Raw genomic sequence first — 26706 nt, 5'->3', positions numbered from 1 at the left:
CTTCATTGCACTATCACTTGGAAAACCTTTTATGTGGCCCCATGCAGCCATCATCCTCCTTTTTCCTGTGGCACCCTGACATCCTTCCTGCAGAGCAGTGAAGATGTCCTCATGTCAAATATACATACACACATCGTGAAGCAGATTCCTTCTACAAGTATCAGCAGGCCATCTTCAGACAACTGCATGTGTGATTGCTAATTGTGTCATGGTGTGGATGATATGTCATCTATGTACAGTGCAGTATGTAATGCAATCCAAGAAATATATATATATGCACAATAGTTTGACTAGCTTTCATAATATCAATACAGAGATTTTCTTTACATGGAATAATAATGGCTAGGATTTTGTGTGATGTTGTCCATTAGCCTAATAATGTCCTATGACCCAATAAACAGTTGATATGTCAATGTTGCTGTCATTGACATATGCTACATTGAGGTGTGGATGTACAGTATGGCTAAAAGAGGGTATTAAAATCTGTGATGTGAGCTAATGTATTGATGGCCATTGCTGCCACTGCAGTACATGCCCTTAAATAACAGCTGTAATAATGTGTCTCTGAGAACTGTTGACATGGTGTGACACACTTGTAAGTATATTGTTCATAGGTTCATAGGTGTGTACTAGGCTAATGGCCCTGGAGCCTTTACAAGCCTAGCCCATAGGATTACCCTGGAATCGTGCCACCCAACCTTAGTTCCTAGTGCCTCTGTTGAGTTGAGCTGGAGTGATCCTAGGATGAATTTTCTATTTCCCATTCACTCATCAAGATTTCTCTTGAAGAGGGCCAGTGAGGTGCTCTGTTTGACATGTATTTGAAGTCTATTCTATAGCATGGGCAGTCTCTGGGTTATGAACCTGTCCCTCCATCATGTTCTGTTGATTGTGGTAATGAGGTTGAGGTCTATGGAGCATGTGGTGCAGAGGGATTGGGATTTCTTTAGATGTAGCATTTCGAACAGAGCTGGGTCAGACATGGTTTTGTAAGTCAAGCAGAGATCGCCTCTAAGTAGGCGATATGAGACAGAGAATAGTTGGATTTTTTGAGTCTGTCCATATAGGACAAGTGTTTAAGGCCTAGGATCCTCTTTGTGAGGTACTTTTGCAGGATCTCCAGTTGTTGCAGGTGTCTAGTGAGGTACATGCCAAATGGGGCATTGTACTCGATGATTGGCCTAATGAGGGAAGAGTAGAGGGAGACAATGACCTCTTTCTTCCTGGATGCAAAACCCTTAGTAATGAGATGTGCCACATAGAAGAACTTTTTGACCACAGTGGCAATGTGGTGGTCAAAAGAGAGGTTGCTGTCAACCTGTGTGCCTAGATCTCGTATAATTCCTTCTGTGTTCAGTGGACTACCATTGATGTGGTAATTCAAAGGAACTGGGTTTTTCCCAAGGGGGATGATGACACATTTTTTGGCAATGAGCTTAAGGCCATGGTTCTGGCACCAGTCATTGGTCTCATTAAGGCCTTTCTCTAGGATGTTAGCATCACTTGGGGGGTTAATAATAGCTCCCAACTTGCAATTGTCTGTGAACTTTGTCACCCAGAGTCACTTCGTGTTGGCCTGGACTTCAGAAAAGTAGATACCAAACAGGAGAGGACCCAGGACCAAACCCTGTGGGACTACACTCATGACTGGTCAACAGTCTGATTTGGAGTCAGCTACTTTCATACTGTGGGTTCTACCTGTGAGCCAGTTTACAACCCACCTAGTGATATAGGGGTTGATGCCTTGCTTAGTGAGTTTTTCTATGATTCCTGAGTGGGGAATGGTATCAAAGGCCTTGACCAGATCAAAGTTGGCTGTATGAACCACCTTGCCTTCATCCACAGCTCTGGTGACTGACTCAAAGAAGTCGACCAAGTTGAGCAGGCATGATTTACCCTTCACTAAACCAAACTGTGTAGGCTCCAGAGTTTGGAGATTCCCTATATCCTTGTTTATTAGGTCCACGATGATGTTTTCCATAGCTTTGCATATCAGACTCATCAGGGTAATGGGGCGATAGTTCCTGGGTCTGTAGTTGCTCCTCCCTTGTGGAGAGGGATGACTATAGCAGTGCACCATTTGGTAGGGACAAAGCCCGAGGGGAGGCTATGATTGAACAGGGCACACATGTGAGGTGTCAGTTCACTCTGTATTTCATGTAGAACACAGCCGGGGATATTGTCAGGTCCTGTAGAAGCTGTATTCTTGGCCTTGGACAGTGCTTTTTTAACCTGTGCAGCAGTTATATTGGGTGCCTGGCAATCTACTGGTATTGTGCTTGGTCCTTTGGGGGGGTAAAGTTGGCACTGAATCTGTCAGCCAGTATATTAGCAATATCTGTTGGCTTGGTATAGGAGGTACCATTGTGCAGTAGCTCAGAGCAAATCTGGGTATTGCTGTGCAGATTCTTTACATAACTATAGAAGGCCTTGTTGGGGTATTAGGACATATGTTGTTGTAGTGGAGCAGATCAACTGTCGGCAAATTTCACATTCCCCCATCGCAGTGACACTTGCATTATGACACAGGTGTGCATGTGTCTACATACCATCATTAAAATCTTTTTAACAGACATCAATATAAATTCATATTGATTACATGGTCACATATGTCTTGTCTCATACACATTTTGTTATGCTGTGATATCTACAACCAATGTATCACCTGTTTTGTTTCAATTGTAACCTGATGGAATTCATTATATATGCAGTTGTGTTGCTATACCCATGGATTTTTCAGGTAGTCAGCAACACCATGGTGTGATTATTAGCATTTGTGTCAGGTAATTTTTTGCATGAGCCACAAGCATCTGATCTCTAATGTGTCCTGATATGGAAATAGGCCGCTCAAACACAGCTTGCCCATTAATGTAAGTATGTCGCAGTAGTACAGTTATACAACTGTGTTCATAGTACCAGTGTGTGGAGTGTGATGAATGACTAAGGTTATATTTGGAGGTCTTTTCACAAATCATTTATTCTATTAAATGTGAAATGTTAAGTGGAATACACCTAAGCACAAATCTGTATGTGGATGTCACCAGACATACCCAACAGGAGGAAAATCTATTAGCTGACAGTTTGTCTCACACATCACACCCTGTCGCCACTGGCCATCAACCAAAGTATAAATGCAAACATTACTCAGTTTATATTCTAAGGAGGGCATCACATCTGTGCACTGTGTATGGCTAATAACACAGAATTAGAGGGTTCTGACAACGTAACAGGTTGACTATAGCATGACTCACAAACTGGAACTACCAGACACAGTTGGATCCATACTTCAAGACAGCCTCCAGATGGACTATGTTCCCATAAAGGGGTGGACATCAACATGCATCCTTCTGACTTGGGGGGGGGGCACCATCCTAACTCTCTTCATTTGTGATGTAGACCAACAAGTCATCATGGACCTTTTCTAAAAGGACACTGGTAATATCCCAACTGTGTGCAAAACACGTGTGATTTGTTTAGGCTACATTATGACTGTTGTAGCCATTCAATGTCCTCATGAAGATCAACAAGAGCATGCATGATGACAACAGAATCATCCTGCATAATTTGACTTGTTCGAGGTATTTGGCACAAATCCACACTGAGCTATTACTGAGAAATTATTACAAGTGGCCATACACACCTATATCACCAAGTGGTTACACCACTGGATCACATACTTGACAAATAAATATGTTGAAGCATGTCAAGTGACCTTTATATAGACTTCACTAATCAGGTCCATATCACAGGGCTCTGTGCTAGACCCTTTCCTGTTCATAATTTAAGTTTCAGACATCAAGAACAACTTACACATCCTTTGTCCAAACAGCTTTGTGGAGGACTGCAGATTGTGGACAATCATTAAATCCAAGTGTGGTATTGTTATAATACAGACAGTATCAACACATATGCACACAGACACAAACACACACACACACACACACACACACACACACACACACACACACACACACACACACACACACACACACACACACACACACACACACACACGATTTCTGCCACAGTCATGGAGATGAAAAAACTGATTGGGAGATTAGTTATGTTATAAAACATTTTGTCAACACTTCCAGTCCACTACAATTTAAAAAAATCCGAAAAGAATAGCTATCAAACAACTGGATCTGCTCATGCATATGCCCAAGCTAACTCTCAAAACCCATAGCTCTCCTAACTACAAACCTTAGCCAGAAACACACCCTCTCCAATTTCCACTCTCACTACACCAGCATAACTGTATCCTACTTTTCCCCCCACCTTATTCTTCTCCTCCTTGTAAACCTAGCCCCATCCCTAGTCTATCCAATCTTTATACTCAGCTTATTTCCCTAACTTTTGACCAATCCCTAACATTATTTTCATAGTTAATTTCTCCACTATATGCATTTATATCTACTTATCTAAATAATTAATTTTACTAAGTAACAAAATTCTAAACAAATTGGTTATGAATATTACCTCCCTAATTATATGTCTGTAACTTTTTTGTAACTCTGGTAGTTTGTTTGTCACTCTGTAAACTTGTTGAAGTGAACCTTCTTGTAACTTTTGAACTTTGTTATTACATTGTAATCTACATATATGACCAATGGAGCTTTTTTCCCTGTGGATCCGCTGAAAATAGGCTTGCACCCAGTCGGACCATCCTGGTAAACAAATGTAAAAAAATAAATAAATAAAATAAAATAAATAAATAAAATTAAATATACAACATAATTATAGCATAGACAGCACACCCCTATGAGCAGACCAAGTGGTATGTGACCTGCATTCTCGGGTAGATGGTTTGCGGAGCATCCACCATCATGCATGTCCCCACAGTGCTGACTACTCTCTTGTATGCAACACAACTCATGAGTATATGCAGGACATCCACATCAAAGGGTATTATATTTCCAAAATTCTCAGCTGTCATCACACCAATAACTGAGTGCAATGCTCTCTTTTTCATGTACCTCACAAAACATCTTGCAGGGATGAAGCACTCAAGTGTACCACATTTGCCACAGTGAGTTCCCACACATCTTATCCGCCAAATCTAAGTATTCTATTTGTAACTTGTTGAAGAGATGACTAGGTTTGTTGCCATTTGATGGCTTGTTGCCTTCCAGATAAGTAACTAAAAACAACAACAAGGAGTATTGTGAAAGTCCTATTGAGGAGAGTTGAATGAGCAGTTGCTGGTGCGAGACAGCATCAAACGCCTTTGACAGTTCATACCGAGCTGAACAGAGGTGGGCTATCAACCACAACTCTGTGCTGAGATACCAGATGACTAGAGGCCTCTGAGCGTCTTAAAAATCATAAGTTGCCTGTTTTCTTGACTATTTTTTACTGTTTATTGGTTATTCTTACTATTTATTACACTTTTTATTGTCTGCTGCATACATTTTACTGTATCTTTTGCTGTAAATGAATCTGCACTGTTGTACTCCATTTGCCTGCCTTACTGAACCTGTTAAATTGCTTTTTATTACTGGTTTCACTGCTTACAAAGCTATTTGCTATTTTCACTGTTTGCAAAGTATTTTCTGGATATTTTCTATGTTTGTAAAGCATCTGTTTTTTTCTGCCCAACCCCCCCCCAGGATTGTGTCATATAACTGAGTTGTTTACAGTTAAATGCATTCTTTAGAGTCTCCTTGCTCTTTTTTTTTTTTTTGCTATTTAAAACAATTATTTAGTGTCTCACTGCTGTATTTTCTGCTGTGGTAAACATTTATTTAGTGTTTTCAACCTAAAATAGTATAGCTGGTAGCTATAGCATAGTCCAGATACAGGTTTGCTGCATCTGAGCCTGTTTGTTTGCAGTGGCTGTTTGTTCTAAGCACATTTTCCAGGCCATCTTGGATTGGAAAGGACCCTTCTGGAATCTAGTGAGAGGATTGTGCTGATTAGTACCTGACTGCTAAAAGTTGGGTGGTCTAGGGGTTGGAGTAAGCACCTCATTGGTTCTTTTCAGCTTTTTTTTTTTAAGTTTTTTTTAGGTTTTAACCTTCTGTTATTTAAGCCCCAACTTTGAATGGGTTTCTGCTTGTTTGCACATTGTGCAGCACCAAACACCACCACGCAATTGTGTGCCATAGCCAGACAGATACGTTTGACTATTTTTCCCTTAGATCAAGCTGTATCCCATTAGTGTAGTTCTCATCTTTAGCACATTTTCAGCTAAAGATGCATTACTAGTGAAGCTGTGTAACCCCCCCCCCCATTGTGATAACAGCCTCAAGCATTTTTCTGCGGCCCTGCTCTACTGACAAGTGTAGCCCTAAGTCTAGGCTCTGAGGTACTAACACACCTTGTCCACTAGTTATTCCTATCTGTGACCCCATATTCCTGTTTCTGTCCATATATATTTACCTAGAACTATGGGTGGACAACTTCCCAGAATGTTTCCAGCCAGCTTGGTCGACATGAGCATCCTAAGGCAGTGTAGCAATTGCCGCATCTATACAGACAACCCTCTACTTCTAGTCCACACAAACTTAACATGTGAGAGATGCAACTATAGTAAAAGCCTTGAATCCATGCTCTCTCACATGCCAGACAGTACACCTGACACTGAGCAGGTTGTCAGCATGCACACCTCACCACCTACTCCACCCAAACCCACAACACATACCTACATATGTGGAGGTCCTTGCCAGAAACTTGCCTAAAACATCAGAGACCTCCCAAACACAAACACAAGCATGCTGCACATAATACTTTTTCTTCAGAACACAATATGCACAATAGTTCATGCACCAATGTCTCACCTTTCACGCCCATAAGGCTAAACACTAAACCTAACATATTAGTTACAGGTGATTCCATTGTGAGACACACAGATGTCCCTCTCACCAAGCTGGATAAGGATAAGGTATCGGTCAGCTGTCTGTCAGGTGCCATTATCCACCATAACACACATGCACTAAAATCTCTCAACAACAGGTAGTATTACAACTTTGTCATGGTCCATGTTGGTGTGAATGACTTGAGATGTACCTCTCTGGACTATATGAAAAGAGACATGACTGAGCTCTCGGACTATGTGTCTTAGGCAGGTATGTCCCTAGTCTTAAGCAGCATTTTACCTTCACCTAGAATGATGTCTCAGTACAAACAGAAAATGATTGACTTCATTAGTTAGCTTAGTTTTTGGTGTCATTCTAATGGGATCCAGTATCTGTCAACCTGGGATGACATGATCGACAGACCATGATGCTTTGCCAGAGATGGTCTTCATCTGTCATCCCTGGGATTTTGGCTACTGGCTAAGGCTCTTTCCACCCCCACATTGCCTATTTTAGGCAGCATCACAAGGACAAAACTCCTGACATAAAAATACCAACCAAAAGCAACTTCAAGGTCATGCTGTTAAACACTAGGAGTCTTAACATTAAACTGCACAAATTGAAAGTAATCCACTCCTTGGAGGTCACAGACATTTGTGCAGTCACAGATACCTGGTTCAAGGCTGGTTTACACCTCCTTCCACACATTCAGACCGTAAACAGAAGGTAAGAAAACTAAACAAGGTGGTGTATCAATATTCATCAAAGATAAATACATCTCCAAATTGGTTAAACAGTATGATGCTCTAGAGATACCCCCATTAGGGGCACCAATACCCTGGATCTGATGCTTAGAAATATGGGAGACCAATGTTGCACCCCCGCTGTGAGTTCATCTCTTGTGAGATCTGACCACAAATGAGTCTGATTTGAGTAACTATCACACATGACCCCCCCCCCCAAGCTGCAAGTAGACTAAAAAACTTCTCCAAAGTAGATTATAATCTCTTATGAGAGCATATAAATAGCTTCACTGCACCTCCCCCCTCAGATGGAACCAGTAACTATGCTGAGCTCTACACCAATGCCCTATACAAGCACCTGTATAACTGCATTGACTCGGCAGTACCTGTTAGGACCAAAACAAGCTCTTCAAGGAGCAGCCAACCTGCCTAGTGGACAACCGCCATTAACAGGCTTTACAATAAAAGGAAGAAACTGCTGTCTAAGAGTAAGAAGGAGCAGGCTTTAAACTGGAGACACTCCCTCTTCAACTTAAATAAGAAAATAAGATTTCTTGTGAAGTCCTCAAATGCAAAGTTTGAATCCAAGTAACCTTCCTCAACAAAGGACAACCATAAGACATTCTTTAGTTTCATCCATAACCTAAAAGGTAAGGCTCAGATTTGCACTGAACTAGCAGTTAATGGTAACATACATACTGAGCAAGTGGACACGGGTCTATATTAGATAACCGAAAGAGCAAGTTAGCAAATGCTCACATGAGCGAAAACGCCAGGAATCAAACTCCTTATTGTGGGGGGCTGCACCCCTCACACCCCCTGCTAACTATATATTCCAACTCCAAGGTCACACTATAGTGAGGAAAGGGAAAATATCCCACTCCTCACTGTACCCCGACCCCACAAACACCCTTTTGATTCCAGGCATTTTTGTTCATGTGAGCTTTCGCTAACTTGCTCTTTTGGTTATCTAATATAGACCCAGTGGAAACAGCTAACAAGTTAGCTGACAGGTTTGGTGAAAACCTCACTCCCCTGTCCCTCCCACATATAACTTATGACATCCTTACCACCTGTCTTCTACCTTGTATCTTTAAAGAGTAGGTCATAAACACCCTCTCTAAGGCCAAAAATACAGCAGCAATGGGACCTGATAACATCCCAGGCTGCATCCTACATGGGCTCAAACAAGAATTAGCATTATAATTGGGTACTCTTTTCAATCATAGTCTATGGACTGGCTTCATCCTAGCTGAATGCAAAACAGCCACTATTATCCCCTTGCACAAAGGAGGTGTTTCTACTGATCCCTGGAACTGCAGACTTATTAGCCTGACTAGCCTTATCTGCAAGGCCGTGGAGAGAATCATCATGGACCTTATCAACAAAGATACAGGTAAACTCCAAACACTAGATTCTACCAAGTTTGGATTCATTAAGAACAGATCATGCCTGTTAAGCCTGGTGGACTTCTTCAAGACAGTCACCAGGGCCCTGCATGAAGGGAAATCTGTTCACACAGCCTATCTTGACCTAGCCAAGATATTAGATACTATCCTTCACTCAATTATCATTGACAAACTCTCCCAGCTAGGTATCAACCTTTATATCATAAGATGTGTCTAGAACTGGCTCAATGATAGGACCTATACAGTCAAAATAGGGGAATCCACCTTCAACAGCAAACCCATGACTAGTGGTGTTCCACAGGGATCCATCCTGAGACCTCTACTATTTGGAATCTATTTCTCCAAAATACAAGCTAAAACAAGGACTCTGTCTGACAAAGTTTGCTGATGACTGCAAACTGGGTGCAGTTATAGAATCTCCAAACTATGTCAACATCCTTCAAATGGCACATGGGTTACTCACTCTAAGGACCTAAACCTAGTATGTCACATCAATAGAACCTGCTGGAGGGGGCAGATTTGTTACCCAGAGGTTACCACACCTTTGGAATAGACTTCCACTTCACATCAAACAGAGCACCTCATCAGCCCTCTTCAAATACAACATGGATGATAGGATGGGTAACCATAAATTCACCTGGGGAGATCCACCAGTGTTCCTCTTGAACAGGGGCAATAGGTGCTGATCATGGTAACAAGGGTAAACTTGGCAAAGCTTGTAAGGGCCCTCGGGCCATTAGCCTAGTAACTTCCTATGATCCTATGAACATGGTGGACACAAGCAGACCAATGTTTGTATGTTGGTTTATTATATTGAAAACATGTAGTAGTGTAGTAGTGATGCTGTGCTGGGGCTTAAAGCCATGTTATGTTTCTGAGAGCAGGTTATTTGAGGTTAGGTATTGCATCAGCTGCATATGGATGCATTTCTCTAATATTTTGGAGAAGGGGAGCGCATCAATATTAGTCTATAGTTATTATACTCTGCAAATGTTCTGATGCAGGATTTTTTTCCACAGTGATGAAATGTGTCTTTCTGCTGTGGACCTATTAATTAGCATGGACACAAGGAAGGCTATGACTTTTATGACTACTATGAATGCTATAATGAAAACACATTCTTTTCCACTTCCCGTTTTGGCTTCTATATTTAACATCCCCATTTGGGGTTATAGTCTTTTTATCAGCTGTGGTTTACATACCCTGCACATGGAATAATTATTTCATTACTACAGCACATTCAGTTTGCTGAATGCTCTCTGCAGATTTTGCATTGTAGATTTCGAGCTCTGTGTTTGCAGTGCACTGTGACTGATTTTTTTTTCATTATTGCAATGTGGACAGTGTCACGTTTTCAGTTACACAGGATGCATAACTGGTAACAAGTTGCTGCATTGTTGAGTATGAGCACAGTCTCACTCTCTTAAATATCTTTCTTATTGCAATCACTTAACAATATCACTTTTGTTTATTTTTCCCTCTAAAGTCTATTAAAAGTAAGAATTAATACTACTTTTGTTTCTTCATCTGATGTATATTATAACTAAAAGTTCAAACTATGAAAATAATGTTAGTTAATACTTCATGTCTTTTGTTTAGCTGTGCCTCATGAATTTAAAATGCAGAAGCAGACATATTTGCCAATGTGCATTTTTGATGGAAGGAGGCCTTCCTTTGTATTGTGTCTGCTCTCAAATGATACTGAAACTGATCTATTATTTTCAGTCTTTGAAAATATAGCTTATCTGAAAATGAAATACTAAAAAAGTGGATATAGATATAAAAAGAAGAAAACCTTCAACACATTTGTATTGCAAATCATGGAACCAAATTTATCTACCTGTTAAAAACGTTCTCATGGAGCTTATTTTTAAATTATATTTTGCATTCTAAGAAATTACAATATTAGAAAATTCTAAGAATAATTTTGATACATTTTGTAACTCAGAATTAGTCACACTACCATTTCAGTTTATCTGCTAACACCTTTTATAAAGAAATATTCAGATTTTCCTTTTCGTTTTATGTTAAGCATATATTTATAAGAATAACATTTGAAGAAAACTCAGTGTTGGCATCTCATCCAATGTCCTACTGTACAAGAGGGTCAGGTTTCCTGAGCACAAATGTCCTATGAAAATGGGCACTTTCCCATGCTGGGAGAAAGTCTGTTTATATTATGGTCAACTGATGTGGAGTCAGAGCAGTCCTGCTTTGTCTATTAATTTTTCTAGTGGTGATACAACTGCTGAAGCCAGACAAGAAATGGAAGGTGTGATGTCATTCTTCAAGAACAGCAGATTTTTACAAGAATCTAACCTGTCTCGTCTTCTTGACCTGAGCAGTCACTAACTGGCTGTTTTTTATTTAAGTCTGCAAGGACTGCAGATGAATTAAATGATACAGTAACTGTGTCTGGACAGGCAACACAAAATAAATTCACTTGCAAACAGGACAGTGTATGTTATGCTCCTCGTTACTCCACTCCAGTCCACTGATGTTTTGGTCACAGTACCAGGAGATAATACTAGGGATACTATGGTGCAAATAAGTTATAGGAGGAACACTAGATAGTAGCTGAGAGTTAGCCAGTCAACTGGACAGGATGCAAAGTGAGCTAAAAAAATAGATAAGGTTCTTAAATGTGTGCATTCCTTCCCCTGGTCCAGAAATTTTTTGCTTTCTTTTCAGCCACCAGAAGGAGTTACTAGAAGGTGATCCTCTGTAAAACACTATACGTATTGCCTCTACATTATATGTGCAATAATCACTGACTGATGCCTAACTCCATCCAGCTCAAACAAGGCAGAATGAAAGCATATAACTCACTACTCTTTAATATTTTCACCAACTTGCTCTACTCCTCTTGTCCCCCAGTCATATCTTGTGCAATATGCTGATGACTCAACTGTTATGCTGACAACCCAACTGACCTCCATTCAACTACCCAGGCATCCTTCCACACCATTGAGACTTGGCTTAGTGATAAACTAATACTTAATCCAAAAAAAAAAAAAAACTTAGCTACTACTCTTCCTCCCTAAAAACATCACCACACTCAAAAGTACATTTACCATCTTATCCTGCAACAACACTATCATCTCAGCTGAATCTAGTACTAAATTGCTAGATGTTACAATAGATGATCAGCTTAAGTTTGATCTCCATATTATTAACTTGGTAAAAAGAACTCATCAGAAACTTGGACACCTTTCTGTAGCAAGAAATACTTAACTAACACTGCCCGAATAACTCTCTCAGGCTTTATTACTTCCAACACTCCTGTACAGCTGACACATATTCACAAACCTAAATTCTACACTTAATTCCAAGCTTGAAACTACCTATAATAAGATCGCCAGATTTGCAGCTAACCAAACCTACAAGTCACACCACTGCTTAGCACTACAGCAACTAGACTGGCTAGAATTCCCTCAGCTGCTCCAACTATACCAACTACAAATCATCCACTCTATTCTCTATCTACCCTCCTTCTGCCCGAGCCTCTCCACTATCATATCCAAATATTCCCATGCTAGGATGCTATGCAGCTCAAATCAAGAATTATTAGACATCTACAAACCCAAAACCAAAATAGGCTGCCTTCTCTATAACTATAACCCAGCTATATCCTGGAATGAACTCCCCTTGGAAATAAAATCCCTCCAGCATAGCAAAAGTTTCAAATTAGCCACAAGGAAATACTTAAACACAAAGTGGTCTTGCCACTGTAGCCAACCACCCTGAAACCACCATCCTTTCAACTATTTCACCACCTTACTCTTAATGTATCTCTAACACTATTCCCCTGCCTCTTCTACCTCTTCCCTTCCTCTATCTCCAGCCACTCTTAATTCTTACAGTCTCAAAACAACCTACCTGTCTACTCTGTTTCCTATACTCTACCTCCCCTACATCTCCTACTAGCCATTCCTACTTTTCTTTCTTGTTTCCAAATTCCTATAAAACTAGATCCTACCCACTTTAAATAAGTATCTGCCTAACTATTAACTCATTTTGCTCTAAGCAGCTTAAATAATATTGTAACTAGTCACATTTTCTTCTGCCAATTGTTTAAAACCTTGTTTGTAACAACTCACATACTTGTCTGCCAGTTGTTAATACTCCGTATAATTGAATTGCCGGAGGAGCTTTTTTTCTCTCCGGGTCTCTGCTTGTAAGATCCTATAGCTGATTGTAACTGCTATGTTACTAACATTTAATAAGTTGTTTTCCACTCCAGAGGAGCTTTTCTCCCCGGGTCTCTGCTGAAAATGAGCCAAAAGCTCAGCCAGACTAACCCGGTTAACAAATGTAAAATAAATAAAATGAAAAATAAAATAAATATAAGTGACTGATTATGTCAAATTCCTGAGTTTCACATTTTTACTACTTATGTTATGAGGTCCACTCTTCATCATTAATGCACTCCATTAAAGCTATGTTGCCACTATTTTAAATCCTCTGTAATCTTAGATGAAGAATAATCTCCTCATCTGCACCTGTGGCATTCCTTCAGGTCTTCATTCCACTAGCAAAATATTTCCAATGAGAATTTCACAGTAGGGGTCACTGGGTCTTATGTATCTTCATAACCACATTAAAAATGTCCAAACAAGAAAGCATCAAAGAGGTCCAGACAGCTCCATTCAGACTAAATCCTCAAATGTCTGATCCTCAGTACTGCAGTTTAATCTTCTTATTTTATTAAGAAGGGAAAGGGGAGGCTGCCTGTTAGGTAACAATGAAACAGCATTGTCTTCCTCCTTGCACTGTAATACCTGACTATAGCCAACGTCATTATCATCTCTTACACTAAATCTTATTTCAAAACCATGGTTACCCTTATCTTCTCTCCTTTACTTTGCAGAGCAGTGGTTGTCTAATTACTTCTACAAATGTGTTCCCAGCCTCTCCACTCCTAAACAACATGTGTAACTACTATTGAAGTTAAACATCACTAAGTCCTATAAAGGTATTCACAGCCTCTCCTGTCCTACACAACATGTGTAACTGCCATTGAAATTAAACATCACTAAAGCCACTTGGATCACATCTCTTTTCTTTACCTCACAGATTTAGATCAGCACCCCCATTTAATGTGCATCCTTTAATACCAGTGCCACCCCTGCTTGAACCATGCATCTAAGGATTAAATCACATATTACCTCAAGGTCATAGCTTGGCATCTACCCTCCAGAGCACTGCATAGTTCTGATCCAAGCTTTTAGCAAGCCTGCAATTCCACTTGATAGGTTGTAGCTGGCAACCTACCAGCTCACCTACCACTGAACATGTTCTGTAGTATAAGATAATTACTCTTCTGTAACAGTTTTAAGATTGCCCATGTATGTGTGTGTGTGTGTGTGTGTGTGTGTGTGTGTGTGTGTGTGTGTGTGTGTGTGTGTGTGTGTGTGTGTGTGTGTGTCTGTGTGTGTGTGTGCGTGGAGATAACCTAAATGACTCTTATGTATGCCTCAGACTAAAACCAGAGTTTGCTTAATCCATTCTGCCTCAAGTATCACTGAAAACTTGCTGCAATCTTATTTAGACGTTTAGGTTCTTGAATGAAAGACCATAGAACCGCATGCTGATATGTTTTTACTCCTGAACTACACAATGTGAATGTTTAATTATCAATGTTTTTACTTCTTCTACATACTACCAGCTTGTCAACAAGAAACAACCACATGGTTTGGGATGAAGAAGAATGAAGCTGGTACACAAAGCTCTAGGAAGGCTGAATGAAAGGGCATGGCACAGACAAAAGAAAATGACAGTCAATATGAGTTTAACAAAGGTGTCTGACAGTTTATTAGAGATTTGTTTTGTTTTATTTTTTTTATTTATTTTTTAATACTTTGTTGTTGCCTTTAGCTCTGAAAAGCTATTTCTGTTTTTTTTTCTCTATAATTCAGTACAATCATTTATCAACTATATCAGTGGCTTTTTACATTAAAGGTCTGGTCATTTACTTCCATGCCATATTTAGTATTAATCATTACTGCCAAACTGCTTACATTTTTTCTGGTCCAAACTCTTATGGTAATCTTACTCAAGAAACTATACATTTAACTAAATCATATTTTACATTCATGTACAGTCTGCAAAAGTGATTATAAAAAATTGCTTCAAATCTCATAGCATAATAGTGAAGTATTCAATATAAGATTTCTAACCTAAAGATCAGATGTTTAGTTATCTATCAAAGGTGTGCGGTCATAGATGCACTATCATAAGATATTTTTGACTAATATGGTTAGATCCGACCACAAACTAATTACCACGGAAATCCACATCTCACCCACACCACCAACAAAGATAACCACCATGAAAAACTTTTCCAAAGCTGACTTTGGGTTCCTAAAAAACAGAGGTGGCTAACTTCACATCACCCATGCAAATGGAAAATAGGTGCATGACTGCTGAATCATACACCAGTGCACTGTATGAACACGTACATAAATGCATGGAACTAACCATACCCAACAGAACCAAGACGCTCTCCTCCAAAAAAGGAAGCCAATCTGGTGGTCCCCTGCCATTAACAAACTGTACAACAGAAGGAAGAAACTGTTGCAGAAAAAGGTGAAGTCCCAAGACTGGAAAACTTCCTTATTAGTCTCAACAAAAAGTTGAGATCCCTCATCAAAACTTCTAAAGCTAGCTATGAAGGCAGAATTGTGGCAGACACTAAAAACAACCTCAAAGCCTTCTTCAGATATATCAAGAATCTCCATGGCAATACCTAGATTTGCTCTGAGTTACTGCACAATGGTACCTGCCATACTGAGCCAACAGATATTGCCAACATACTGGCCGACAGATTCAGTGCCAACTTTACCCCCCCAGGGACCAATCAAAATACTGGAAAATGCCAGGCACCCAGCATTTCTGCAGCACAGGTTAAAGCTGCATTGTCCAAGGCCAAGAATACAGCTTCCGTGGGACCCAACAATATCCCTGGCTGTGCACTACATGAACTACAAAGTGAACTGGCACCACACTTGTGTGCCCTGTTCAATCACAGCCTCACCTCAGGCTTTATCCCTACAGAATGGCGCACTGCTACAATCATCCCTTTCCCATAAAGGGGGAGTGTCTACAGACCCTGGAAATTATCTTCCCATTAGCCTGATGAGTCTGATATGTAAGGCTATGGAGCGCATCATCATGGACCTAATTAACAAGGATATAGGGAATCTCCAAACTCTGGATCCCATGCAATTTGGTTTTGTGAATGGTAGATCATGCCTGCTCAACCTGGTTGACTTCTTTGAGTCAATTACCAGAGCTGTGGACGAGGGCAAGGCAGCTCATACAGCCTACCTCGATCTGGCTAAGGTCTTTGATATGATTCCCCACTCAAGAATTATTGATAGACTGACCAAACTAGCCATCAACCCCTATATCACTAGGTGGGTTGCAAACTGACTCACAGATAGAACACACAGTGTGAAAGTAGCAGACTCCAAGTCAGCTGTCGACCAGTCATGAGTGGAGTCCCACAGGGATCGGTCCTGGTCCTCTCCTCTTGCCATCTACTTCTCAAAAGTCCATGTCAACATGGAGGGACTCTGGCTGACCAAGTTCTCCAATGATTGCAAGCTGGGAGCCATTATTAACTCCCCAAGTGATGTAGACATCCTACAGAAAGTCCTCACTGAGACCAACAGCTGGTGTTGAAACCATGGCCTTAAGCTTAATGCCAAAAAATGCATCATCATTCCCTTTGGGAAAAGCTCAGTTCCCACTAATTACCACACTGATGGTAGCACATTGAACACTGAAGGTGTTATAAGAGATCTGGGGACACAGGTTGACAGCAACCTCTCCTTCAACCACCACATTGCCACTGTGGTCAGAAAATCCTTCTATGTGGCACATCTTATTACCAAAGGTTTTGCTTCCAGAAAGAAAGAGATCATCATCTCTCTCTACTCTTCCATCATTAGAGCACTCATTGAGTATAATGCCTCATTTGGCATGTACCTCATTAAACACCTGCAACAGCTGGAAAGGCCACAAAAATACCGCACAAAGAGGATCCCAGGCCTTAAACACATGGCCTGCATGGACAGACTCAAAAAACTCCAGCTTTTCTCTGTCTCATATCATCTATTAAGAGGCGATCTCTGCTTGACTTACAAAGCCATGTCTGATTCAGCCCTGTTAGAAATGTTACACCTAAAGAAATCCCAATCCCTCTGCACCACACGCTCCAGGGACCTCAACCTCATTACCACAATCAACAGAACATGCTGGAGGGACAGGTTCATAACTCAGGGACTGCCAATGCTCTGGAATAGAATTCCCATACATGTCAAGCAGAGCACCTCACTGGCCCTTTTCAAGAGAAATCTTGATGAGTGGATGGGAAATAGAAAGTTCACCCCAGGATCACTCCAGTGGCTCTACATGATAGAAGCACCGGGAACTAACGGCGGCAAGATGCCAGGGCACTTCTGTGGGCTAGGCTTGTAAAGGCTCTAGGGCCATTGGCCTAGTACAGACCTATGAACCTATGTTTAGTGTAGTCCAGCCTGGCAGTTGGCCGGAGGATTAAGGCTATGAGATGGTAACAGGCTTCTTCCTGTGGTGCAGGGTATGATTTTTTCTACCTTCTTATGACTACTGTGTGACCTTGAGCAAGTCACTTAACTAGACAGTGCTTTGAGGCCATTGGGGATTTGGGCTGTGCTCATTAATATCCCCCTAGACTGCATGTCTAGTAACTAACTATAGAATCTGTACAACTTTCACCATATGATGTAATCCCCATAACTCATTTCACCCTCAGAGATGCAAATTAGAAAGTAGAAGGCACAAAGCATAATGGATTTCAAACAAATGCATGGTCTGTGTGCATGCAAGTCAGAACTCATATAAGCGACAGTGTAGCAATGGGTTCAGAACCTTCCTATTTTAGTTTCATCATATCATTTATTACATTTCTTCACAGGGAGGTGAACTGATCCAAGGACCCTTATCAGTCCTAACCCAACAAGGAGGTAAATATGTAGAAAATATATACATTTATAAACACAAACAGGAGTATAAAGTTTAGCACAAAAACAAGAGCAGTTACATTATTCATGCTTCACTTCCTTCCCACTACTAATTCTTCACCCACCCCCTAATGCAATCCTTTCCATAGCCATAATACCTCCCAAACCCCACATCTCTAAAAACTAGACTCATTTGTAACATTTCTCCCTTTTACTGATAAAAATAGAGACAAATATAATGACAGGCAGCTGATTAAAAGAGTGTCTCTTAATGTGATTTCAGAAAATCTCTCTGATATAGAGGGTATTTGCAGGACTTTCTCACACCTGAATTGCGTGACATAGACAGATCCTTAGGAATCCTGGCAGGTAAGCAAAACAATGCCTAGCCACAGCCTTCAGTGAAATCCCGTGAATGAATAGTAGTTTCTCACATGATGATATTGGCAGCTGGAAGAGTGTATTTACACATTAGTACTGTAAAATGTTGCCCATGGCATGTAGGGCACATAACGCTATGAGTATGATTTTAAAACTAACAGACTGCAACAAGTAGTCAGTTCACATCCTGCAGCACAGGAGTAATATGGCTGGTGTGGGATATAACATTTGACACCCTTGCAATGGAATTCTGTAATAGTTCAAAGCAAGCAAGCAAGGTCACCATTGTAAAGGTTAAAGTAAAGTGTAGCATGAAAATTCAAGACAAGAGCAAAAAAGTCATAAATTGCGGTAAGGTAAAACATTTGTATTAAGTGGTTAATCCACCAGATAGAGTTTGTGATAATAATAACATGAACTGGAATGTGTTGACACCTATTTCTTAAATTACATTAGTTTTTAAACATCACCTGATGATTTCTTACATAAGGCCTGAACTCTAATAAATTCTCAACAGATGAAAGGAAAAGGGCAAAGGGGCATACAGTAGATGAATATTTGCATGTATAAGCATCATTTCATAATTTCATGACTGGATTTTTGAACTACTTAAAATCTAGATGGCCTTTTGTAGTTTCCTGTGCTAATAAATTCAAACACGTACTACTGAGACAAATAAATGAATGGCTGACTACCCCCACATACCAATGATAATGAATGCACCAATTTGGAATATCTCATAATGATATCATGTACCCCTAAAACAGTGACAGAGTGAAAACTAAGCTAAACAGCAGTTTTCACATAGTGACTAGATAATTTAGTACTAGAAAGGATTCACTGAGAGGCAATCAAGAAGTAAGTGAGGAAAGAATGAATGAATCTAGAATAAGACCACATTAGTTGTGCACATAACTGACTTGAATGTCATGATCCATGTTATTAAATATAGCTGACAGATCAAAAAAGAGCAAGACTCTATATAACCTGTGATTCTTTGCCATCATAATATAATTTTCTACTTTGAAGATGGGATTCTCAGTAATATGCCAATATCTAAACCAGACTGACTTAATTCAGGAAGGCTACAGCAAGTAAATCACAGCTGCATATAAACACCTTTTTCAAAAACACTCTAATGAAAAGAAGCTTAGATGCAGGGCAGAAATTATTTCAGTTGCATTAATCTAAGAAAGACATCTTATGAATGGAGGGTAGCTGACATTTTTTTAAAATTAGAGCAGTCCTCAAGGATGACCAGGCAGTTTGGTATATCACTGGATCCTGAGAATCAACTCAAATTTAAATAGTCCAGTGGGTCATGTCTCTATGCAGTAGTAATTAGATAAAAGAGCTGAAACTGCATTCAGAACTTCATCTTGATGCATCTGTTAAACACAATTTAAGAAAAAGCCTTGTCAGTGAAAAATCAAGACATTTTAGTTAATTTTTTGCAAGTGCAGCTGAAGGAGTCACCAATGTTAGAAATCTTACTGAAAAATAATTTTACAGGTATCTAACAATGAGAGGTTGAAAATGTTCCTCGGGTGATAAGACAGGATACTTGTCAGTCTGTCAACCACCAGGAAGATCATACCTGGGTGGCTTGCTGCCCCAGGAAACCTACAAGGATTTTAATTGCATACATATTACTTCTGAGTGGTAAACTACATAATGGATATCTATTCAAAGCTTGACCTCAGTCAGATATGATCTTTTAAATAGGTTCATAGGTCCATAGGTAGATACTGGGCTATCTGCCCGAAGGCATATATTAGCCCAGCCACATTGTGCAGTATTCACAGCCCCTTTGGTTAGTTCCCTAGGCCCTTGATCTAGCAGCTAGTACCCTTGGCCCCTATCTAGTAGAGCTGTTGGTATGATCCCTGGTGTGAATGTTCTGTTACCCATCCACTCGTCAAGGTTCCTCTTGAAGAGTGATAGTGAGGGGCTCTGTCTTATGTAGATTGGGACCTTGTTCCATAGCAAGGGAAGTCTTTGCGAAGGGAATCTATCCCTCCAGCATGTTCTATTCATTGTTGTGCTGAGGTTTATATCCCTAGAGCATGTAGCTCAAGTGGATTTGGTTCTGCTAAGATGGAGCATGTTCAACAGTTCTGGGTTGGACATGGCTCTGTATGTTAGACAGAGATCGCCTCTGAGAAGGTGGTATGCAACAGAGAAAAGCCTTAGTTTTTTCAATCATGCTGCATAGGGCAACTGTTTAAGGCCAGTAATCCTCTTTGTGAGGTACCTCTGTGGTCTCTCCAGCTGCTGGAGATGCCTAGCCAGGTACATTCCAATTGGTGCATTGTACTCAATAATGGGTCTGATGAGGGAAGAGTAGAGGGGCACCACTACATCCTTAAGTCTTGATGTGAACCCTTTCGTGATCAGATGGGTCACATAGAAGGATTTTCTAACCACCTTGGCAAAATGGTTGTCAAAGGAAAGCTGACTATATACTTGGGTCCCTAGATCCCTTATTACTACTTTAAATTTCAGGGGGTTACCTCCTATGTGGTAGTTTGCGGGTACTCTGTTTTTTTCCAAAGGGGATTACTACACATTTTTTAGCGTTTAGCTTGAGACCATGGCTTTGACACCATGCATCAGTCTCGTTAAGGCCCTTCTGGAGGATATCCATGTCAGCCAGAGACTCTATTATAGCACCCAGTTTGCAGTCGTCTGCAAACTTGGTCAGCCACAGCCCTTCAGTGCTTGCCTGTACTTCTGAGAAGTATATGCCAAACAAGAGGGGCCCCAGGACAGAGCCCTGAGGCACACCGCTTGTTACTGGTCTGGATTCGGACATAGATCCCACTACTCTTACTTTGTGGGATCTGTCTGAGATCCAGTTTGCGATCCATCTTGTAATGTAAGGGTTTATGCCCATATTGGTGAGTTTATCAATAATACCCGAATGGGGAATGGTGTCAAATGCTTTAGCAAGGTCAAGGTAAGCCGTGTGTACCTCCTTTCCCTTATCTATAGCCTGAGTAACTGTCTCAAAGAAGTCCACCAGGTTCAGGAGGCAAGATCTGCCCTTGATGAAGCCGAACTGTGTGGGGTCAAGTGTTTGGAGGTTCCCAATCTCTCCATTTATGAGTTCCATAAAGATTCGCTCCATTGCCTTACATATCAGACTGGTCAGGCTTATTGGTCAGTAGTTCCCAAGGTCGGTTGTGGGCCCACCCTTGTGCAGCGGAACCACTGTTGCTGTGTGCCATTCTATGGGCACATATCCTGTCAAGAGGCTGAGACTGAACAGGGTATTCAGATGTGAGGCTAATTCATTTTGGAGCTCGCGTATGACACAGCCTGGGACACCATCTGGTCCCATGGAGGTAGTGTTTTTAGCTTTAGATAGAGCCTTATTAACCAATGTATCAGTAATAATTGGAGTTACACAATCCCCTGGAATAGTAATAGGCCCTGTAGGTGGTGAGGGGGGGGGGGATTTGCACTGAACCTGTCAGCCAAGGTGTTGGCAATGTCAGTGGGGTCAGTGTATTTTGTTCCATATATGTGCTGTCTTTCACTCCTGTCTATGCAACTTTTAAAGTTCCTTGTTAAACTGTGGTTCATACACTAAGACAAGCCAGAACATACACAGCATGAGGTTACCCTAGGCCGATGCACTTGAAATGACACTACTAAATACCCTAGTTAATGGATGTAGACAGTTAGCCCAAAGTCTAACAGAATCCAGTTGGTTTCAGGTTTTAGAATGCCATTAGAGGTATTTGTATAACAGACGAATTCAGTATTAGGTAACAAGATCAATGGGAGCCATTGCTTAAACTGAACCAGCTAACATTCCAGCCTTCAGGATTCACCACTAGTCCTCAGATAACCTGACTACATTGGAAGGTCAAAGTCCAGTGAGTGAACATCAAAGCAAATCAACGGAGCAAAGCCAAGCATTTCACAATGACAAGTTTTACAGATATATATCCATCCCCTATATTACAATCACACAGGACTAACCTTTAGTGTGGTCCCACACTGTTGCATCAAATAAAACTCTAAGTCATTGTGAAAAGGACCCCAGGCAAAGAAGAAGAAGAAGAAGATGGCACATGAGTAGAAAGTTGTAATTTACATCTGAACAAGTGAGATGGTAAATACAAAATTAACCTAGCTTCAGTTCAACTTACTTAAAATTTTTGTCAATACTATCACAGTTATTACTTCACTTAGGAAACAGAATAACAATGAAGACCTGACTGAATGGAATTTGCAAGACAGGTCAAGAATTCTCAAAGCTAGATTACCATGATAAACACCAAGACATCATAATAAAGCAAGTGTCTCAGGGCAAGATTGTTTTGCATGAACACATCCACAGACAGATGTGTGGAAAGGAAGGTTCCACCGAAGGACTAGAGGTGTTGATTTGGCTTCCAGAGATCTCACAAGGTGTGTTGACCCCTGAATTTGTTATGTTAAGTGCTAGGCAACATCAGACCACCATAATCAATGCAAAGCAACCCATATCATGAGTTGCAAAGGCCATTCTACTAACTGCAGAATGATACTTTCTAATGCTGAGACTAAGGCAGAGCAAAAGTATTGATGGTAATACCATAAACATATCAAATGAAAGGAGATTGATTAGGAGCTCTTTAGTGCAGAAGAACATACTATTACAAAAAAGCAGCTCTCAATATCATTAAGTAGACTTCATAAGTTATGGTACAGGACAGCCTAAATAACAAGCCGATAAAGTTACATAAAAAATGTGCTGCAAAGTAAATTACTATAGGGGATAAAATGCCTACATACATGGTCAGTTCATACTGCACTTAAAACATTCAGAGATGAGTATTCTAGCAGATAAACAGTGAAACAGTAAATATAATATATAGGGTGAACCAGTTTATAATGTTCTTAGGAAGATGGAAAAAAAAAACAATTCATAACAGTAAGATATGATGAACAATTACTAAATCAAACAGTCCATGTAGCAAATCAGATTCATAACCACTGCCCCACTGATCAATAATCCCCATTATAGTGATGTGGAGGATAAATGAAATATTGTTTTCCAATTATCTATAGGAACAGATGACAAAAATGGATACATGAAATATTGTTGTCTAGTGATCTATAGGAACAGATGACAAAAATGGTATTTCAAAAGAGCAGGCATGGTAAGATAATCTTCCCCAGCATTCAATAAACTCTGTAGGCTTTGTGCAGCGCCTTCACATAATGTACCTGATACCATGGCAGTGCTCATCATGTGGCATGCCTCAATGCATGTTAATGAGGTGCATTGCATCTAAGCAAGGTTTCATGGCTCACGGCAATGTTGCAGGCCACAAAACCTTGCAAGCAAATGTGGATACCAATTCAGTGTAAGTCAAAGCACCAATGGTCTTCGGATTTGCGAGAAATGCCAAAATGACCCCCAGGACTACACAAACAGCACTGATTTTGCACAACATTTCTCCACAAAGGGCATCATAATGCAACAATACATAAACAGAAATAGAGGCATAAATTGTCACATAGACATGTGTTACAATGAAACACATGTGTTACAATGAAACAGAAACATAGCTGTCATTCCCTTTGAGCAAGACCAAAGGCATGCATAATAGGGAGATAAAGGCCCATAAAATAAGTACAGATTTGTAATATTGCACTTCCATCCTAGAGAGTTGATAGAATAAATAGGTTGCGCATTAGCATGAACTCTCTGAATAACATATCCATACACCTGGATTCATGCCCAGTTCCATCTGGCCCCAAAAAGGAATGGATCAAAGCATTAATAGGTGGTGCCACAGAGTCAGTTAGGTAACACATGTATTTTATACACTCAGTAGTAACTGTCACTGCTTAGCAAGGATTTCCCTCTGTAACCACCCCCCCACCCCCACCCCCGTGCTTGCTCAGCATATCACTACTGTCCTATATACCCATTTTTTTTTATAAAACATTATTGCATGGTGGGGTGCAACACACACCATCATTAAGCAGCAGTGAATGACACCTGTATATAAATGTATGTTAATGTATCATAGCCACCTGTAAAAGTACAGGTCTACTTTACATGGTCAACTCTTCAGAAAGTCGACTTTCATATGGCTGAGACCATATGATTGCCTTTCAAAAAGCCGACCATGTAAAAAAATACATACACGCCAAACACTTACCTTTCAACTGTTAGCAGGGGGGGCAAGCCCCCCAGCACCCCCCCATGGGGGGCTCCACCCCCCATAACTTAAATATACCAACTCCGAGATCCCACTACAGTGCGTAAGAGGACATTTTCCCATTCCGCACTGTACGGAGATAGCGGTTCCCCATGGTCGGCTTTTCGAAAGTCGATCACATGGTCTCGGCCATATGAAAGTCGACTTTCTGAAAAGTCGACCATGTGAAGGGGACCCAAAAGTACTACATACACCTGTATTAAAACTCAGTACCATCTGGCCCAAACAAGGACTATATCAATGCATTAACATGTGCTGCCACAGAATCAGTTCTGAAGTACATATATTTCATACAATCAATCCTAACTGTCACAGTTTAGCAGGGAATTCCTAGCATTGTTCTCCCTGCTTGCTCTCCATGTCACCACTATTCTGTGCTCCCCATTTATATCCTTTAAAGTATTATTGCACAATAGTGCACATCACACACCACTGCACAGCAATGCTGATGCAAAAGCAGCTAAACAAATTAGATACAGCTGTATTCAGACCCACTACCATCTGGCCCTAAAAAGGAAAGTATCACTGCATTAAGAGCATTAATACCTGCTGCCAGAGTCAGTTAACTAGCAGATGTATGCAATAGCAGTTAATCCTTCCAGTTGCTACTCAGTCTCTAAAATATACCTGCAACTCATCTGAGTCTGTGGAACCACCTATTAATGCATTGATCCATCCATTCCTTTTTGAGGACACATAGTACTGGGTTCCAATACAGGTATTATGTAACTGGGATCCAATACAGGTGTATTTAACACTTTCAAATAATTTTATGTTTGCTTCACTCAACATTGTTCAGAAGTGGTGCTTAAAGGTGTGCAGTGTCAAGCACCATGTTTGCGTGATGTAAGCATTAAGCAACAGTTTCAAACAGTGTGTGCATTCCCAGTAAACACAATAACTGCAATTGGTGGGAAAACATCATTCTACATTGGTCTTTTTCCTTGGTAAGCATGGCAGGAAAAGATGGTGTGAGACTGAGATTCCGTGCTCAAAGATGGGTGGGGGTGGGGGGTCCAGGAGTCCAAAGTGTTTGTTGGACTAATAGTGAAGGAACATGGGCCCAGACTATTGCAGAGGGACTAGACTGGTTCAGAGTACAAATCAGAGGCGAGAAATTGTCTTTCCCAGGCTGTGACCACTGCTGCTGGTATCCTTCGCACTGATGAGCAATGTAGACACCACTACAACAACCTCTGGAGGAGAAAAAGAAAAGGGATCCCCTCATATGTTGGATTGAGGAATGTAGGACTAGGGACATCCCACAGATGTGTGAGAACCCATGCCACTAGATTGACCCAGATGAGAGAATCAAGTGGCATGTATGCAGCAGAACAGTGCTTTTACTGTATCATTAAAAGTCAAATGTAGTTTTTTTGGGGTATCTTATAAGTTGCATCAAAGTGAGCCTGTATATCTCAACTGTAAAAGCAAGTATGCATGCATTACTGTGCAGCACTAACCAAGAGTTCAATATTCTAATATCAAAGTGAGCAGGCATCTCTCAACTGTAAAAGCAAACTATGCATACATTAGCCTGTAGGCCAAACCAATAGTACAGTATTAGACAGTAGTCAGATGTCGTGGGTTCACATACTACAGCATACCGCTCTTCCCAGCTATAAAATACTGTTAATTTGTCATCAATATTTTAATGTAAATTGGGGCTAGATTGGAACAGGATGAGGGAAACAGGTTGTATTAATGCAGCAGAACAGCAGTGTTATTGTAGCATTAAATGGTAAAGACAGCATTTTTGGTATTGTATACAGTTGTATCAAATTGAGCATGCATAGTTCAACTGTAAAAGCAAGTAAGCTAATATATATGCATTGGTCTGCAACACAAAGCAACAGTTCCATATTCTAAAATAAAAGTGGGATTGCATCTCTCAACTGTAAAGAGAAACTATACATGCAATTAGTCTGTAGGCCAAAACAACAGTACAGTATCAGAGAGTAGTCAGAGGTTGTGGGTTCAAAAACTACACTTCACAACTATACAATACTGTTAAGTTTCCATCATTATTGCAATGTAACTTCAGACCTCTATACCAGTGGTACAAATGGCCTGCTGTAAACTGTAATCAGTATAACTGGAACACGCACATGTGCAATATATGCACACATAAAAGGATTGCT

This window comes from Protopterus annectens, chromosome 4.part0 (genome assembly GCF_019279795.1).
Source record: "Protopterus annectens isolate FY-2018-M chromosome 4.part0, PAN1.0, whole genome shotgun sequence".
Classification (NCBI taxonomy): Eukaryota; Metazoa; Chordata; order Ceratodontiformes; family Protopteridae; genus Protopterus; species Protopterus annectens.
The sequence above is the reverse complement of the archived record's forward strand: the minus strand, read 5'-3'. Positions refer to the sequence as shown.